The following is a 20013-nucleotide window of genomic DNA, read 5'->3' as shown; positions in this document are numbered from 1 at the left end:
TGGATCTTCACTTATCAGTGGTGGTAGGAGATCTATTAGCCCTCAGAGGTCTGTCCCTCCCTCCATTTTTGAGATTCCAAGAGTATTTATATTTACCTAAATTTGTATTGTTCTTTAGCTCAAAACTTTTTCTGCCCTAATCCCTGGAGTCATCCGCAAAACCTTTAGAAGATACTTAAAAAGAAAAAGAAAGAAAGAAAGAAATAGCAAAAAACAAAAAACAAAAAACAACCCCAACCCCTTAACAATAACTTTGAATGAGTAGCCCAGAGCTAATGGAGAAAGGCAGGCATCTCTCCCAACACAGACTTCAGAACGGAGGACAGGAAGCAACTAGCAAAGCTTTATTTTTTATTTCTGCTCAGATTCTGTTGCATGTATCAGGTTGCTTTCTAAGCAGAATCTGGTTACCCAAACAGTCCCCTTTCAAAGAAAAAGGCATTTTCCTTCCATAAAATAAAAACTTTGCTTGGCTTTCTGGTATAAATAAATCTGTTTTTAAGAAAGTCAGAATATCATGAATCATTTTCTCCCCTACCATTTACTGCACCTAAAAGATTTGGTGACCAAACCTTGATTCAGGCACCCAAAGATTTGGAGACCAAACCCTGGAGTGAATGCAGAGTCAGACAACTTGGTAGCTGTCTGACCACTAGCCTATCAGTTCTTGAGACAAAGACACCATTTTTCTATTCATAACCATCAATAATCAGGACCCAGCAAGCCATTATTAATCCGGGCTCCCACCTTACCTTCTGGCTATACCACTTACAAGTCCCCTAAACAATCTTTCTGTTCTACACCAGGGTTTTTTAAACTTTTTCCACTCGCCACCCCTTTTCACCAGAGAAATTTTTATGCAACCCTGGATATATAGGTATATAAAAATAGGCATGGGGCAGCTAGGTGGCGCAGTGGATAGAGCACCGGCCCTGGAGTCAGGAGTACCTGAGTTCGAATCCGGCCTCAGACACTTAACACTTACTAGCTGTGTGACCCTGGTCAAGTCACTTAACCCCAATTGCCTCACTAAAAAAAAAAAATAGGCATACATAACCTTTTACTGTTGACAAATTTTTTGTGACCCCCCCCCCCATTCAGTTACGTGAGCCCATACAGTGTCTTGACCCACAGTTTAAGAAACTTTGTTCTAGACCAACTGGACTAATTCACCATTCCCTGAACATTTTCAATTCAATTCATCATCCTTATAAACAGGAACATTCTACTTCTGAGTCTCTTCTCAACAACCCTCACCCACCCGTCTCTGACTGTCCACATCCTACTCATCCTTTCTGGCTCAGCTCAAGTCCTCATTCGCTTTGAAGTCTTCACTGAAGGCGCAGCCCAAACTAACCCCCTTGAATCACTCAGGCTCTTAACCATTGCCTGGATCACTCATTTAGTACTTACTTTGCAAATTTTAAAATACTATGTGCTAGGTGGCACAGTGGATAGAGCACCAGCCCTGGAGTCAGGAGGACCTGAGTTCAAATCTGGCCTCAGACACTTAACACCTACTAGCTGTGTGACCCTGGGTAAGTCACTTAACCCCCATTGCCTCACTAAAAAAACCAAAAACAAACAAACAAACAAAACCTATGTGAATGCCAGTTATGATTGTTAATATATATATATTTTTTTGCAGGGCAATGGGGGTTAAGTGACTTGCCCAGGGTCACACAGCTAGTAAGTGTTAAGTGTCTGAGGCCGGATTTGAACTCAGGTCCTCCTGAATCCAGGGCCGGTGCTTTATCCACTGCACCACCTAGCTGCCCCCTATGATTGTTAATATTAAGGCCAGTGCCTGGCACACAGTAGGCATTTAATAAATATTTACTGAATGTTATCTACTAATGCACAGAGGTTCTGAGACCTCCTTTGGTGAAGGGAGCACCCACACTGGAGAAGTCATAGGTCCCAGAAGTACTGAAATGGAATGCACATGCTTCAAGGCTCCCTCCTGTTCTAGGCTCCCTGCCCATTTTTTCTCCCCCTGACATCACAAGAGCACACAGGAGCCTTTCCATACAGTATGAATGAGCAAATGAGCATAAGCCACTGAGGTGATGGTTAGTTAGGATCTGGTTCCTCTAGGTACCAAATAATAAAACCATTTCCCTCTTTGAGGCTGACTCAGGGGAGTTCCCTTCTCCAGTCCCCCTGCTGATATTCCCTGACTGAAGTTGCCGGCCTGGCCTCTCCCCACACAGACGTGTAACTCCTGCCACACTTGTAACTGTCCTTCTGAGTCAGCTCTATCCCATTCCCTTGTTTACCTTGTCACACTCTTGGGAACAGTGAAAGGGGACTGAAGCACACTGGGCTGAGCAGGAAGGGATCTCCTTTTGGAAGAAGAAGAGAGAATATCCACCAGTGAGATCCCACACCTTCTGTCCCATCACCTTTGACCAGAGGGCTAGGGATCTCTTCTCAAAAAAACAGGGCTTATCCCTTTACTTTATTCCAAGTCTCTCACTGCAAAAAACAATCATCCAGCAAACAAAAACATTGGGCAAAGAAACTGATCACACAACTGGGCAGTCAGAATAGCCGGCTCTAGTTACCAATTGCCATGTGACTCCATGCTCTCCTTTCTAGATTCAAAAGAAACATTCCCCCTAAGCCTAAGTCCCATGCCTTATTTCTAGGTGGTGTTCTAAGTTCAAATGATCATAAATAATAAAAATCTATCCCTTTGAAGGACCTTGGGTATGTAACAAACCAGTCATTTCAATATCTGTTTGATAAAGTGGCCATGTCTTATGCTAGGCACAGAGATCATCTCACTGTAACTCCCTCCTTTTTTCAGATGAAGAGAAAGGAGATGCAGAGAAGTATCAGGGATCATGGGATTGTAGATTTAGAGCTGAAAAGCACTTCAGAGTCCAACCCAGGGATTTTACAGAGGAGGAAACAGTTACATGACTTGCCACAGAGATACCAAGAGAGATAATCAGGATTCTAACCTATATTCCCTTACTTCAGTCCTAACACTCTCTCCACTGCAGGCCACACTGGCTAGAGCCAAAATTAGAACCCATCTCTCTTGCCATCCAATGACTAGAACTGTGTTCACTTCCTAAGAGCCCAAGAAGAAACAAAGAGTACTTGTTTGAGGGGGAAAAATTACTCCTCATAATGAGGACTTGCTACCTATAATCTGTATTCCACACCCCAGAGTCAGACTGAAGCTATTCTTGTAATTCTTTTTTTTTTTTTTTTTGCAGGGCAATGGGGTTTAAGTGACTTGCCCAAGGTCACACAGCTAGTAAGTGTCTGAGGCTGGGTTTGAACTCAGGTCCTCCTGAATCCAAGGCTAGTGCCTTTATCCATTGCGCCACCTAGCTGCCCCGTATTCTTGTAATTCTGCAGCCCCCACCCCCACCCTCCCACCCTCACTCCCAAGGCCAGAGAAGAGGGCTCATAGTCCCATCCAAACCATCCACCCAGAGTTATCTAAGTCACCTAGGCAACTCTATCAGCTGGCAACTCGGCCTGCTCAGGACCTATCACCTCATTGGCAAGTTCTTCCCATAGGGCCTGAAGCCCAGCAACTCTGGGAGAAGATGAGAAAGAGAAACTTTTCAATTCATCCACACATTTTTATTAAGCACCTACTAAGTTCAAGGCCCTGTGCCAAGTCCTGGGGTAACAAAGATGGAAGATGACAGTCTCTGTGCTCAACCAGCAAGCAGATATTAAGTTAGTATTAATGTGTCAAGTACCCTGCTAGGCACTGGGACTACAAAGATTTTAAAAATCTAAAGAGCTTATATTTCATTAAAAATTCAAAGAACCTATAGCCTGGAGGGGGTGGGGTAGGGACAGGGAATCCAGAGTGTCCTCTCTTTGACAGAATGTAAAGTAGAACGGAATGTGGGCTAAGGAGAGCTCCAAAGAGCTTTAGGAAAATGTCTGGGAGAGAACATTTTCAGCTGGGGGAAGTTGGGGAGGAGGTGACTGGGGAAAACCAGGGAAGGCTACGTGGAGGAGGCAGCCCCCGAATAAGAACTGAAAGGACTCTGAAAGGCAGGGCCAAGGAGGGAGCTATTCCAGGCATGGGAACCATGGCCTTTTTGGAAGCCTGTTTCCTGATCCCCAGTGCACAGCTAAGAGTTCAAAACTGCTAGGGGGTAGGTGGTGGGCAGTGCCAGGCACATAATGGGCGCTTAATAAATGCTTACTGAATTGAATTGGCTACTCAAGGTCTGCATTCTGGGTCCCTGGACCGGGTTTGGAGCAGCAGCATTCTCACATGGCTGGGAGGTGGCCCAGGCACAAAGAAGGCAGGAGGCAGGGGCAGCGGCAAGGTTGGAAACCAGAGCCCTCAGGAAGCTACCTCCAAGAACTTCCTACCACGGACGGAGACGTACGTGTCCGCCTCTCTCCTCTTCTGCTCTCGGTGCTCGGGGTACCATCCAGTCCTCCCGCAGATATTCATCAGGGTCCACAGACCACCTGGGCACGCCGTGCTCAGGTGAGGAGGCTGCTCCAGGCCACGGGGCTCCCCCGCGCACCCAGCCCAGTCCCCTCCAGCATCTCCCCATCCCCCGGGGTCACGGGCGCGTCCCCATCTCTGGCAGTGCCCTGTAGTCTCCGCGCGGCGGGGAGGGCTGGGGACAGGAAAGCAGGAGGTCCCCGGCTGCCCGCGTCCCCGATGCCCTCCCTCCGCGATGCTCCCCCCCTCCCCTCCATCGGCGAGCTCCGTGGGGCCGCCACGCGCACCGTCTCCCGGGCCGAGCCCCTAGCTCGCTGGCTGGCTGGCTGGCTTACCTGCAGCTCCCGCGGCGGTGGCCCCGGCTTCTCGGCGCTCCTCGGCACCGGCTGGGCCCTCCGGGACCGCGGCGATGACAAGCGGCGGCGGCGGTAGCTCTGCGCACTCCGACCGGCTGCAACCTCGAACGCCCCCCCTTCCCCGCCCCCGGCCCCCCCGCCAGTCTCCCGCCACCGCGCGCATGCCCGACTATATACCCCGCGCGTCAGCAGCTAGGGGCCACCCACCGCGGAGTCCCGTCCCGGCTCCGCCCCTCCTCCCGGCCCCGCCCCGCGCCCGGGAGAGCCCCGGAGGTTCCAAGAGCTGCGCGATGCTCTGCACGTTCAGGCTCGGGGGTCCTCCTTCCGGGATAGGGCATCGGCGCCCTGGAGCTTGGGTCCCGGTGCTGACCATGAGAAGCGAGACGCCTATCAGGCCTCCCGCCCCAAGGACTGGGGCTGCTCTGGGCAGCGCGTGGAGATGGATACTGCTGGGCGATCGGGGCAAAGAAAGGGTTAAATATGTGTGACCTCCGTAGAGTCGCCAGCCGTGAAGGTGGGAAACAAAACGCGTAAGTCTAGGATGTCTTAGGCAAGTGTCCGCACTACACGAGGTCCCTCCGGGTACTTCCCGGTCTCATCGTGATGCGAATGTCATGGTTACTCCCTAAATACAGGATGCTCTTTTCTCCTGCAGGAACGGGGGAGGGGAGGTTAGCTTGCACCATTCACTAAAACCACGGCAGCCTAACCCAAGCCTACTTTCTTTCAGCTCCATTCTGGCTCGACACTGATAGTGATGCCATCAGAGAGAGTTCGACCCAGCTTTATTTGGGGGAAAACCCGACTCAGGTTGCAGTGCCTCCCTTCCCCTAAGGCTCCTTTCCGCACCAGGAATTGTGGAGTCACAGGTTCCAACCTGAATGGGTCTACAGTGACCTCTTTGCTCCAGAAAGTTTACTTGTGCCTTAGGGTATATTTTTAAAAAAATCTTTTTTATTTCATTAAATATTTCCCAAATTACATGTAAAATTTTTAACAATCATTTAAAAAAATTTTGAGTTCCAAATTCTCTCCCTCCCTCCTTTTCCTCCTCCTTGAGAAGGAAAGCAATTTGATTAAGATTATACATGTGAGGCCATGCAAAACATTTCCATATTAGCCATGTTGCAAAAGAAAACACAAATAAAATAAAATAGTTTTTAAAAAAGGATGCTTCACTCTGCACCCAAAGTTCAATAATTCTTTCTGGATAGCATTTTTCATCATGGGTTCTTTGGAATTGTTTTGGATCTTTGTCTTAATCAGAGTAGCTAAGACTTTCACAGTTGATCATCCTTACAAAAGGGCTAGGTGGTACAGTGGATAAAGCACCAGCAGTTCAAATCTGCCCTCAGACACTTGACACTTACTAGCTGTGTGACCCTGGACAAGTCACTTAATCCTCATTGCCCCATGCAAAAAAAGAGAAAAAAAGGAAAAAAGACAATATTGCAGTTGCTGGGTATAATGTTCTCCTGGATCTGCTTGCTCACTTCATTTTGGATCTGTTCATGTAAGTCTTTCCAAGATTTTTTGAAACCATCCTGCTCATCATTTCTTATAACACAATAGGATTCCATCCCAATCATATAAATAAATTGATAGGCATCCCTTTGATTTCTACTTCTTTGCCACCACAAAAGAGCTACTATAAATATCTTTGTACAAATAGGTCCTTTTCCCCCCTTTTCTTTAATCTTTTTGGGATACAGATTTTGTAGTGATATTGTTTGGTCAGAGAATATGCAAGATTTTATAAGTCCTTTAGACATGGTTCCAGATTGTTTTCCAGAATGGTTGGACTAGTTCACAAATCCATCAACATGCATTAGTGTCCCAATTTTTCCACATCCCCTCCAGCATTTGTCATTTTCCTTTTCTGTCATTTTAGCCAGTCTGATAGATGTGAGGTGGTACCTCAGAGTTTTAATTTGCATTTCTCTAATCACTAGTGATTTAGGGCATTTTTTCATGTGACTATTGATAACTGATTTCTTCTTCTGAAAACTGCCTGTTCATCTCCTTTGACCATTTATCAACGGGAGAATAGCTCTTAATTTTATCAGTTTGACTTAGTTCCCTATATGTTTGAGAAATGAGGTCTTTATTGGAGAAACTTGCTGCAAATTTTTTCCCCCAGTTCCCTGTTTTCCTTCTAATTGTGTGCTTCAGGGTATTTAAAAATAAGGGACCCAGGGAATAAATCTGCCAGGGTTATAATCTTACATCTAGAGAAACTGCACCCACTGGCCTTTTGAAGCTTGTTCCACTGGTCCAGTTTTCCCTTCACTTTCTACGAATAAAAAACTTATTTAATGTTCATTTAGTAAAAGGCAGCTTACATTCACTTTTCATTTTAATATCTGTGAAGCTGGCTTTTGAAACTTACAATTGGCACAGCTTTCTCTCCTCTCCCACTTCCCAACATGGAAGGAGGAAGGGGCCCAAAGTTATGAGGCACAAAATCAGGATATAGGGGAATCCATGAGAAGTCCAAGGATTTCTTTCATGGTTTCCCTTCTCTCCCCTTGCCCCTAAATAAACTACTATCTTATTCTTTTTTTTTTTTTTTTTTTTGCGGGGCAATGGGGGTTAAGTGACTTGCCCGGGGTCACACAGCCAGTAAGTATCAAGTGTCTGAGGCCGGATTTGAACTCAAGTACTCCTGAATCCAGGGCCGGTGCTTTATCCACTGCGCCACCTAGCCGCCCCCTATCTTATTCTAAAAAAAAAAAAAAAGAATATAGGGGAATCAATTTCAGTCTAACCTAGAGCTGATGGGAGGAGGTAGTTCAGGAAGGCCTCATCCTTGGTGTAATGAGGGCTTTCCAGGTCTTAAAGGGAAGGTAGAGCCCTTTCTTAATGCAATTAAAAAACGAACTCCTCTAACCAAGTTGACTTGCCTGAACCTTCTGGAGTCTAGCTAGATTCTTGGGTTCCACTGCTTCATAGCTCCTGCACCCTCACCCCATGCCAGAAGAAATGGAAGTAGCTCATATTCTGCTCTGCGATCTGAAATGGTTTAATTCTAGAGAGAAAAGGGCAAAGAGACTATTCCCACTGTTATTTGCTCTTGGGATGGGCAGACCTTTGTCTTTCAGAGTTCCAGCTTTCCTCACACCCTGTAATTAAGGTGTGCCAGGGATGAGGAAGATTATATTCTTCTGTTTTCCAAGTAATTTCAAAGTAACAGGGTCACCCAACTGAATTCCCCTTCAGGGCCCCTTTCATCTTTATAATAGCTCTTTATAGCTGACGCCTTTTGTCTTTGGAATGCAGAGTAATTGATGTTTTATTTAGTCTCACTGCATCTTAGGAAAAGTGGTTATAATAATAACTGATAAATTTATGGAACACTTTAAAGTTTAAGAAGCATAGGGATTCATGTCTCCACCCAAAAAAGGGAAACTAAAGCAGGATAGGAGAGGCTCGGGGTCCCTGACTCAGCAGAATGGTTTCCTCAATGAAACACCCAAGTAAAATCAGGACTCCTAGGTTCTAATTTCATATTTAAATGGAGAGGTCAGGAATGGGCCAATATTGCCCCTTTCCTTTACGCTATGAAGAAATGCGAGAGGAGAGAGAGAGGGAGAGGGTCAAAGAGGGGGAGGGGGGAGGTTGGGAGAGGGAGGGTGAGAAGGAAGAAGAAAGAGAGGGAGGGAGGGAGAGGGGAGAGAGGGAGAGAGAGTCAGAGACAGGGAAAGAGAAAGACAAAAGGGAAGAGACACACAGAGTCTCAATACAGGAGAAGGTAGGATGATTAAATGGACAGAGCTGGACTAGGTGCCAACCTCACGTTCAAGGTTTCCTTCTTACTGGTTTATGTGACTTTAGCCAAGTAAGTTACTTTCTCAGTGTCCCAGGCACTATACATTGAACAAGTGGTATAGGTTTAGGGAGTTTGTTTACTGGGAACTACCTATATCAAGGCCAGGACTACAAGCAAAGAGCTAAAGGGGGTGAAGAAGAGGATGCTTTAAACATCTACAATACAGATCCCGTGTAGCTCTAGGGACCATGAGACCTAGAAGACTTCTCTACTCCAAGGCAGTATTCATCTCTGCTCTATAAAACTAAAATGCAAGAGCGGCCCTCTGGCCTTCCCAGCCAACATGGCAACCCCAAATGTAGAAGAAGCACTTGCCAAAGTGATTGCTCAAACTATAGGGTAGACAGGGCAGGGCATGGCATGGCCCCATGATTTCTGCATGGGCCTATCACTGTTCACTGTTTGCTTCTTTGTTGTTTGCAAGCTGACCCAGGTTATAATTGCCAAAGTCCACATGGGCAGTGTACCACTAGCCAATAAAAGTAGATAAGCTCCTATCAGTAACCCATTAGGAGAATACAGTTACTCATTAACAAGACTCAGAATCACAAAGCTGGAGAGTGGGAAGGGAAATTCAGTAGTCATAGTCTAACCCATACATGAAGGGAATCTACACTATGCCAACTTCTGCTGGTCCAGATTCTGCCTGAAGGCCTCCAAGGAGAGAGAATTCACCACCCTCTAAAGGCAGCCCATTTTACTTTTGGCCAGGATCCCCGGTGTTTATTTTATTTTATTTCTTGTGGGGCAGTGAGGGTTAAGTGACTTGCCCAGGGTCACACAGCTAGTGTCAAGTGTCTGAGGCTGGATTTGAACTCGGGTCCTCGAATCCAGGGCTGGTGCTTTATCCACTGCTCCTACTAGCTGCCCCATCCCCAGTGTTTAAACTAATTCTATAGCTAGAGGCCTTAACCTTATAGGTGAGCCTGATCACCCTCCCACTAAGCAGTGCCTGCCTACCCACCTCCCATGAATACAGCCCCAGCTCTGGGAACCCAGTTCTACCACTGTGCCCCCACAGTTCAGATTTACCTAATATGTAGACAGAAGTTTGAAATAGGAGTTGGTGCTGCTTCTTTGAGCTCCCATGGTCTTTCATCAGGTTAGCCAAGAGCCTGTGAAAAGGGGCTCTTCAGAAAGCTGAGGAGAGTTGATTAGGGAGAGGCTGACTTTCAACATCAAAGTCCCCTCCATATTTTTTATCTTCAAGGGATGGGTAGTCTTGTCCTTTTGCCCCTCTTCTGTAGCATGCAGAAGAAAGCTTTTCCATTTTCTGGTGAATGTTCTTCCTCAACATCACCCAAGGTACCAAATAAAGAGACAGGGGTCGTCTTCTAAGAAAGAAGCTCTTCCTTTTCCATTCCAGTTGGGCTTCAATGTCACCTCATGTAAAACCAGTTTCAGGAGATGTGGAGGGAATGAATGCCAAATATTTTATTTCTCCAACACCACCATTCACACAACTAGAACAAGGCAGGAAGGGGGCTCTGGCACCTTCTGACTTCTCTTGTCAGTACAACCAGACTGATGACAAAGCCCCTCTCCAGTGCCTCACTGTGATGTAGCAGTCACCCTGGGTTTTTAAAGTCTGTGTCACCAGAGGAAAAGCTCTTACAAGCTGCTCCAAGCTGGAAAAGCTCTTGCTTAAGCAAAGAAAGGCTCATCAGGTTGGCTAATGTGGAAAGAATTCCTTGGCCATGACAACCACACATCATTCTCATTCCTCCTTTTATCTCTCAACCTTCTACTTTCTTCCCCTCTTTTCCTCATGCCCATCTATGGCTTTTCAGTCTTGCCAGAGGCATTCAGGAGCATTGCTTATTTCCTCAGGTGGCTTAGCTAGGTTAAAAGAAACCACTGATCCACAATCTCTATATTTAGGAAAGGTGAATAGTCATTAAAGGAAGTTTGCTATCTCATTAGAATCCAGAGCATCTTGAAAACAGTTTCCTATTTCTCTCCTTTCCAAAGAGCTTTATTGAGAACTTATTCACTCCTTAAAACTGACCTCCTCTTTCTCTTCTCCAGATAAGGCTTCTTTTCTTTTCTCTTCTTTCCTTTTTTTTGTGAGGCAGCCAGGGTTAAGTGACTTGCCCAGGGTCACACAGCTAGTGTCAATTGTCTGAGGCTGTATTTGAACTCAGGTCCTCCTGACTCCAAGCCAATACTCTATCCACTGCGTCACCTAGCTGCCCCAGATAAGGCTTATTTTGAAGAGGGAAATATAAAGGGGAAAAGTGATGTTCAAAGCCAGAGTAAGTAAGGGCCACAGCTATTGTTAGAAACTAGGTCTTCTGCCACCACACTCCATAATCCCAAGTCAATTTTCAGTCAAAAGCAACAATTAAGTTTTCTAATGTAAAAACCATAACCATTCAACACTCCAACAAATGAACTCCATACCCAGTCTGTCTCTGGTTCATCCCAAGAGCAATACTATAGTTTTTCTTAGAATTCTTTCTTGATGATATTGCTTTAACAAGGATTTTAAGGGACTGGAATTTATCTAAAGGAATGAGGATTTTAAAGGAATATGGAGTTGTTAGTATTCTCTAAGGAAGTATGGCATGAGCCACATGGCCTATACTTCTCCTGAAAGATGTTTAAAGAGTGTAAAGTTCTTGGAGATCCATAGGTGAAAAAGTTAAGAAGGCCAAATGGTGGGGTTTTTTTGTTTGTTTTTTTGTTTTTTAGTGAGGCAATTGGGGTTAAGTGACTTGCCCAGGGTCACACAGCTAGTAAGTGTTAAGTGTCTGAGGCTGGATTTGAACTCAGGTCCTCCTGACTCCAGGGCCGGTGCTCTATCCACTGCACCACCTAGCTGCCCCAGGTGTTTGGTTTTTTAAAATTTCTCCCTGTAGATGGCTCTCACCAAAAACAATGGAAACAATTTTTTTTTGGTGAGGAGAGAGGTGAGAATACACTCCTTTGTTTCTCCAGCGAAGTTACAGACTCCTTCCAAGAAAATGTGTTATTTTGCTTGCGGGATATCTGGCAGCTAGGTAGTGCTTACGCTCCACCCTGGTAAGCAGACTCATCAGTAAATCAGTTTAACAAGTGTTTGTGTTCTCCAGAGGAGAACTACATGAATCCAAAACCAGAAAAAAGCTCCATAATTGTACTATGAAAAAAGAGACACATTTAGAACCATAGAATTAATGTAGATTTCTGAAATGGTGGTTGTTTGTCCTTAGTTTTCAAAGAAGACCAGTGGCATCTCGGTGTGATATCTTGATTTAAGTGAGGCAGAGTTGCACAAAGTCATCAGCCTCACTCTCTTATCTAGTACCATTCCAGTGGCAAGACAAAAGTCAGGGACTCTCGATGATGGCCCACGATGCATTGGATGACCATGTCAACGTATGACCAAGAGCTAAGTGTATCACAGCCATTCAAACAAATTGTTCTCATCTGCCCATTAGGTCAGGGGAAATCTTCACATGCTTGGGATAGACACACCACAACTGACCAACAGGTTTAAGGTTCATTGGTTACCCTCAACCTGGTTTAGACAGTTTACCAGGATGTGGCCACTGCACATGCTACAAGTGAGTTGGGTAAATCTGGCAGACACCACAGGTAGATAAGCAGCCCTCACATAAGAGGTGCTAGTCCTCCTTGAATACCCCATATACCCCAGATGTCTGAAATAGTGGTGAGAGGAGAGAAAAGGAGGGAAGATGCAAGAAGTGGCTAAAAGTTTAATTTCTCTAGGAGACACAGCATGGGAGTGGAAAGGATTTAGAATTGAAGGACCGGGTTCTGCCTCTTGCTGTGTGACTGTGATTGTCAGGTTGCTCATCTATAAAATGACCTCCCCGGTCTCTCTCTCCCAGCTCCAAATATAAGAACCAATGAAAGCAGCTTCTGTTTTGCCAAAGGGTTTTGGCAAAACCTAAATGTTGATGAACAAGGGGACACATTGCAAGACAGGGAAAGACCCAGAAAAAAGTTGGGAAATCTTGTTGAAGTTATGAAGCTTGAGGAACCTCATGCAGCAACCTCTGGATATTGGCCACATAAGTTGGCAAAGAGTAATAGAGAACTGAGTGTTTTGGTTCCAGCTAGTAAAGAAGGGGAAGGAGAATTTTCCAATAACCTGCAGAAAGTGCACTGTGTTTCTGACATTACCTTGTAAAAGCCACATATGCACAAAATACAGTACAGTCTGCTTATCAGAGTTGGCAAAAGGATTGAAAGGTTGCCTCTCTTCCAGGTTATCAGGGAGAAAGGAATTGTTCTTTTTTTAAAGTACTTGAGAGAAAACATGAAGATATCAATAAAATAAAATTTTAAAGAAAAAATAATTTTACCAGTGGACAAAATCTTGGGAAGAATTAGAAGCAGTGAAGGGGAATCCTGACCTTCCTTAGGGGTCAGAAAGTAGAAAAATGACACAAAGAAGGTAAGAAAGAAGACCTCTAAACTTTGTTGCTATGTAACAGTTACCACAGAGCCTCTTTCCCCAAGAGGGGGGGAAGGCTCCCAGGAATGTTGATGATTCATCAGGACTTCCATGAGAAAACCCGTGGGATGTTGGTCAGAAGAGATGGCTGAGGGGCAGCTAGGTGGCGCATCGTCAGCACACTGTCCCCGGAGTCTGGAGTACCTGAGTTCAAATACAAGCCTCAGACACTTACTAGCTCTGTGACCCTGAGCAAGTCACTTAACCCCAACTGCAAAGAGATATCTTGTACAACTATGGCAGGGAAGAATTCTTCCCTGAATAAAATTGAAAAGCTTTTGTATAGACCGAATTTATACAGCTAGAATTAGAAGAGAATCAGTTAGTTGGGAAAATTTTTATTTTTGATAAATGTCTATTAATATTTAAGATGTATAGGGAATCATTCCCAACAGGCAAGTTTTCAAAGCATATGGACAAGCAGTTTTGAAAAGAGGAAATTAAAGATACCAACATATAAAAGAATATTCCAAATTGTTACTAATAAAAAAAAGTACAATTCAATACAAGCCTGAAGTTTTACCTCACACTCATCAAGTTGGCAAAAATGCCAAAGGCTGAAAAATACCTCCAGGTCTGTATAAAGAGAGGCACACTAATATATGCTTTTTGGACCTATAAATTTATTCATTCATTCTGGATGACAATTTCAAAATGTGCCCCCAAAGCCACCAAACTGTATATGCCCTTTGACTCAGTGGTAGCACTGTTAGATATATACCACGAGAAGATTAACAGCAGAGGGATATAAAGAAAAATATTTATATCAGCACTTTTATAGTTGCAAAGAAATGGAAGGAAATTGAGTCCCTATAGACTGGAAAACAAATGTGGTATATGAATGTAATGAAGTATTATTATTCTGTTAAGAAATTACGAATAAGAAAAATTCAGAGGAACTTGGGAAGACTTGTATGAACTGATATTGAGAGAAGACAGTAGCAACAGGAGTTACAATGAACAAGATGACCGTAGTAATATAAAGGAAAATACTTGGATCAGTATCAATAATCCAGAACTTAGATTGATGTGAATAATCATGTCTTTAGAGCACTTAATGGTGAAGCCTCTTGCTCCTCAGAGAGGTGACAGTGAGGAATGAAGCATACAATTCCAGAAATAGTCAATGAATTGATTTGTTTTGCCTTATTGTACTTAATTATTAAAAGAGGTTTGGAGGGACAGATGGTCCCTGGAAAGCAGCTAGGTGGTGCAGTGGATAGAGCACTTAACTTAGAGTCAGGAAGACTCATCTGGCTTCAGATGCTTACTAGCTCTGTGACCCTGGATAAATCACTTAATCCTGTTTGCCTCAGTTTCTTCATTTATAAAAATCAGCTGGAGAAAGAAATGGCAAACAACTCCAGTATCTTTGCCAAGAAAACCCCAAATGGGGTCATGAAGAGTTAGACACAACTGAAAAATGATTCAAGAACAAAAATGAGTGATGTGAAAACAAAAAAGAGAGATGTCTCTAAAACTTTTATAAAAACAAAGACTCATTTTAAAAAAAGAAACAAAAAAGATTATGTGGTAGCATACCCTAGCTAACTCAACCAGAAGAAGTATTTAATGAGTTCTGAAAAGGCATTAGAAACTAAGGAGGAATAATGACACAGTACTGATGAGGGTTAGGGGAAAGGTTTGACTCCAGCCATCTAGACTTCCAGTGAAGCTTTCTGAAGAGCAGCTGATAAATTCTTGGTTTTTCTTAGTCATTTTCTCATTCTTACAAAGGTGGAAGAAGGAATGAGGGGAACTGTTATACTGGATGTAACTGATGAGGGGGACATGGTTATGTAAAGCCAAAATGACAGGAAACCTCATGGATAAGAGATAGCAAGGCATAGTGTGACATTGGCATGCATAGTAGATTTTAAACTAGAAGTTTTGAAGAATCTAGACAAAAGGATAGCTAGGATCCTATGGCCTGAAATTCTATAGGGGAGGTTTGTTCTGACGCAAAGTGAAGTAAGCAGACTCATAAAAACAACATACCCAGTGATTATAAGAATGTAAACAAGAACACTAGTGGATTCCCAAATGTGTAATTTTAATGACCAATCTTAGCTCCTCGAAAAAGAGATATGACAATTCCTTGCCCTCTTTTTCCTTGGAGAGGTGGTAGGGGAGAGTTACAGGTGCAGAACATACAAATTCTGTCAATCATGGTCCTATGTCTGTTGATTTTGCCCATTTTTCTGTTACAAAGGAAGGCTGGAGGTGGGAAGCAAAGCAGATATGCCATGGGAAACGGTAAATCCAGAAACTAGTATGATGTAAAAAATTGTTGTTGAGTCTTTTCAGTCATGTCTGACTCTTTGTGACCCTATTTGGGGTTTTCTTGGCAAAGATACTGAAGTGGTTTGCCATTTTCTTCTCCAGCTCATTTTATAGATAAGGAAACTGAGGTAAACAGTGTTATGTGACTTGCCCAGGGTCACATAGCTAGTGTCTAAGGCCAGATTTGAACTCAGGTCTTCCTGACTCCAGGCCTGATGCTCTCTATCCAGGCCACTACCTAGCTGCCCTGCATGATGTACAAAATATCATTAAGAAAATATTTAAAAATATACGTATTGACTGAACCTGTGATTTCATTGGTCCAGGAAAATTTCCTCTACTAATGCCATTCTGCAACTTCTGGTTTCAGAGAACTGCCTAAGGCACCGAGAGGATAAGTCACTTGCCTGGGGTCACATAGCCAATTTGTGCCCAAAGTAGGACTTGAACTCAGGTCATCCTGGCATCACACACACAGGAAGAGATTCATTCCTCTGAAGGGTGGCTGCACAATGCCAGCAAATAATAGAAGATGAGGCAGCTAGGTGGCTCAGTGGAAGTCAGGAAGACACAAGTTCAAATCTGGCCTCAGACACTTCCTAGCAGTGTATCCCCGGGCAAGTCACTTAATCTCTCTTTGCCTCAATCTATGGGAGAAGGAAATGGCCAACCACTCCTGTCTCTTTGTCAAGAAAACCCCATGGACAATATTGGCAGGTATGCTATGGTCCACAAGGTCACACAGACTAGGACATGACTGAACAACGGCAGACGGACGGAAGAGTGGCTTGATTCCATAAGAACAGTGCTGAATGCCAGAACTCACAACGAGCTAGTACAGACAATGAATGCCAGAGATAACAAAGAACTCTTGTAGCTGTGTCTTTATCTCTGCTACCCCTCCCAATCACTGTGTGTGGGTTACCACCTCCCATTCTTCAGGCCCTGATCCCCTCTTATGAACTGAGCTGATGCCAGTTTTTCTCCTCTCCAATCCTTCACAGAGATGCTTCTATGATCTCTCCAATGCCCCAAAATCTGACTATGCCCTTGATCCAAAGCCTCTGTTAGCTCCCTCTCATCGATGGGATAGACAGTGCCTTCTTAACCTGGCATCTATGGCTCCTCTCTGGCTCTAACGTTTCCTTCTATCATTATTTCACATGACTTTCATTCATGTACTTTATAGGTTAGCCAGATTGACCTCTAGAGGTTCTCCAGTCCGATGCTGTTATCACCCACCCTGAGCATGGATGTGAGCTGACCCTTGAGCCTGGAATGACTTTCTCCTGTCTCCCTCCACTTGTTAAAACCCCTTCATTCCCTTAGTGCCCAGTGTAGGTGCAGCTACCATGAAGTCTTCACTGTTGCCCAAAGTTGAAAGGGTTATATCTTACCAAATTTCCTTGGTCTTACCCTCTTCTCTGCCTCTACATATTTTACCTTATATTATTTTCTCCCCAGTAGACTACAAAAGAGAACCCTGTGTATAGGACCTAAACAATTTTCCAATTCTGTATCCCAGAGTGAAACAAGATGCCCATCGTAGAGACTTAACAGATGTTTTTTTTTTTTTTTTTTAGTGAGGCAATCGGGGTTAAGTGACTTGCCCAGAGTCACACAGCTAGTAAGTGTTAAGTGTCTGAGGCCGGATTTGAACTCAGGTACTCCTGACTCCAGGGCCGGTGCTCTATCCACTGTGCCACCTAGCTGCCCCTTAACAGATGTTTTTAAAAATTGGCTTGAGGGCATGAATAAGACCAGAAAAAGAACAGAACTTGGCTTAGGGAAGATGGACTAATGGTTAACAGAATGAAAAGCAGGGCTATTCAGCTCTTGTTGTGTTTCTATTTCTTTTGTGAAGGAGGACAACTTTTGGATTGAAGGGAAGAAAAACTGGTAAATGGAGTGGGAACAAAATAAATAAGACAGTCACAGGTGGATGTGTTTATTGAGCTATTATCAGTGAACTTTGAAAAACATGGAAAGTAATAGTAGTCAACATTTATATAGTGCCTACTCTGTGGCAGGTACTGGGCTAAGCACTTGACAATTATTCTCTCATTTGAGATTCACAACCACCCTGGGAGGCAGATGCTATTTTAGGTCCTATTTTACAGGTGGGGAAACTGAGGTATACAGGGTTAAGTGACTTGGCCAGGGTCACACAGCTAGTGTCTGAGGCTGAATTTGAACTTAGATCTTCCTGACTCCAGTTCCGGAGCTCTATCCACTGTTCTACTTTGCCACCCAGATATAGAACACACACACACACACCCCCACACACCCCCTAGTGTCTCTTGAATTCCACATTACTAATTGCTTACTGAACATTATTTCAAAATTGATGTCTCATAGACATCTCAAATTTAACATATATGAAACAGAACCCATTGTTTTCCCTCTGAAACCCTACCTTCATTCCAAACTTTACTATTTCTCCCATGGGCTTCACTGTCTATCTATATGGTCAACCAAAGCTACCTTCTCTTCACAATCAGCTGTAGAATCTTGTTGATTATCCCTCCATATCATCTCTTATATTCTTCCTCTTCTCTCCACTTATATGAACATCAGAGTGGGACTATTAATTCCCTCCTTCTGGATATTAACAGAAGATGCTAGAAATACTACTAGGCATAGACCCCAAGGAGGTCAAGGTCAAAGGGAACGGTAGCACATATAAAAATACCCACACAGAGGTATTTATCAATATACTATATATAATCTATGTAAATAACTATATACATTGTACACACACACACACACACACACACACACACACACACACACTTTTGTAGTAGCAAATAATTGGAAGTAAAGTGATTGCCCATTGATTGGGGAATGGTAAAACAAACTGTGGCATATCAACACAATGGAATACTGCTGTGCTGTTCAGAAAAGAGGCATATGAAAAAAATCAGAAAAATTTAGGAACTGTTGTATGAGCTGATCCAAAGGAAAGTTAAGCAGAATAATTTACATAATACCAACTATTAATAAGGTAAAGGGAAACAACTGAAAAAATGAGAGCATTCTGATCATTGCAGTGACCAGTGATTTCCAAGGACTATGAAACACAGAGGTGGTGGACACTAAGTACAGAATGAGGCATAGACCTCCAGACACAGCCAATGGGGTGATTTATTTTTTCACAAAGGCACTCATTTGTTCCAATGGAGAAGGGGTGGGGGAACAACATTGATATAAAAGAAAGTATCAATGGAACAATAAAAGGAGTATGGACAGTATACTGGGACTTATTAGAAATCACAGTCATTAGGACATTTATCTCTTTCTAACATTAGGTCAAGCCATATTCACTTATTAGTTTTTGACCATGAAAAACTACTTTTAAACAAGTTTTTCAGAGGAAATGGTCAAAATATGAGTGTTTCTAGGCTACTTAGTAAGGGCAATTTTTCTGTTGATTTATCTGATCTCTTGAGAGAGAGTGAGGTGCAATTCATGTTGTTTTCAGTCAAGGCTAACTTTCATCAGTATGTGATTGCAAAAAAGATTTTTTTGGGGGAGCAAGTGTAGTTAGATCTGGTGATCTAGGCCTTTGCTTGTGCTTTTAGAAGTGGGAGTGAGACTACCTGCCCACGTGAGACAACTATTACTCACATTTACATAGTGCTATTAGCATTTATGAAGCACTTTTTTTCAAGTGGTTGTAATTATTAACTTCTTAGCTCCCTTTTTATATACATCTAGGTGAAATGAACTCAACAGGCACACCCTGCCTTAGTTGGCTGAACCTTAAGTGAAATTATCAAGGGGGCAGCTGAACAGGAACACAGCTGGTCACGTCTTACTCTTCTCAAAACCTTTCAATGGCTCCCTATTGCTTGTTAAAAAAAAAAAAAAGAATAAACTTCTTTTCCTGAGATTTAAGGCTTTCCACAATTTAGTTCCACCCAAATTTTCTTTTTAATATTTATTTATTTTTGTTACATTTTGCAATCCAAGTTGTTTCTCTCCTTCCCTTCCAACCCCACAATAGAGAAGGCCAACATTTGACACATATACATATTTGAAACTATACAACACATACTTCCATATATCAGTTCTTTCTCTGGAAATAGATAAGCATCTTCCTTCTTAGGTCCTTTGTAGTTGATCTGAATATTCATATGGCTCAGAATAGGTTAGTCATTCACAGTTACTTTTAGAATAATATTGCTGTTAATTGTATAAAATGTTAATCTTGGGTCTCTACGTTTCACTCTTTGTTATTTCACACAGGTCTTTCCATGATTTTCTAAAATCAACCTGCTCATCATGTCTTACAGCACAGTAGTATTCCATCACAATCATATACCACAACTTATTTAGCCATTCCCCAATTGATGGGTATCCCCTCGGTTTCCAGTTCTTTGCCACTGCAAAGACTGCTGTTGCAAATATTTTAAAACATATAGGTTCTTTTCCTTTTTCCCTGATCACCCTGGGAAATAGACTTAATAGTGATATTGCTGGGTCAAAGGGTATACACAGTTTTATAACTCTTTGGTTTTAATTCCAAATTGTTCTTCAAAATGGCTGGATCAGTTCACAATTCCACCAACAGTGTATTAAGTGTCCCAATTTTCCCACATCCCCTCCAACATTTGTTTTTTACTCCTCTATCATTTTA

At 43.2% G+C, this 20013-nt stretch overlaps 1 protein-coding gene across 3 annotated transcripts in view; it reads right to left on the bottom strand.

Moving 5' to 3' along the window:
- Positions 1-4898, bottom strand: part of SLC39A14 (solute carrier family 39 member 14) — a 68838-nt gene extending 63940 nt beyond the window's left edge. The window contains exons 1-2 of one of the 3 annotated variants that reach the window (XM_043983888.1): positions 4777-4876; positions 4360-4461 (exon numbers count right to left, since the gene is read on the bottom strand). The gene's annotated coding sequence lies outside the window, so the exon portion shown is untranslated. Of the gene's footprint in view, positions 1-2279; positions 2322-4359; positions 4462-4776 lie in introns of those variants that run through there. The other 2 variants (XM_043983887.1, XM_043983886.1) reach the window with 2 other exon arrangements.
- Positions 4899-20013: the final 15115 nt, after the last annotated feature.

Source organism: Dromiciops gliroides, chromosome 2, assembly GCF_019393635.1.
Source record: "Dromiciops gliroides isolate mDroGli1 chromosome 2, mDroGli1.pri, whole genome shotgun sequence".
Taxonomy (NCBI): domain Eukaryota; kingdom Metazoa; phylum Chordata; class Mammalia; order Microbiotheria; family Microbiotheriidae; genus Dromiciops; species Dromiciops gliroides.
The sequence above is the reverse complement of the archived record's forward strand: the minus strand, read 5'-3'. Positions and strand labels throughout refer to the sequence as shown.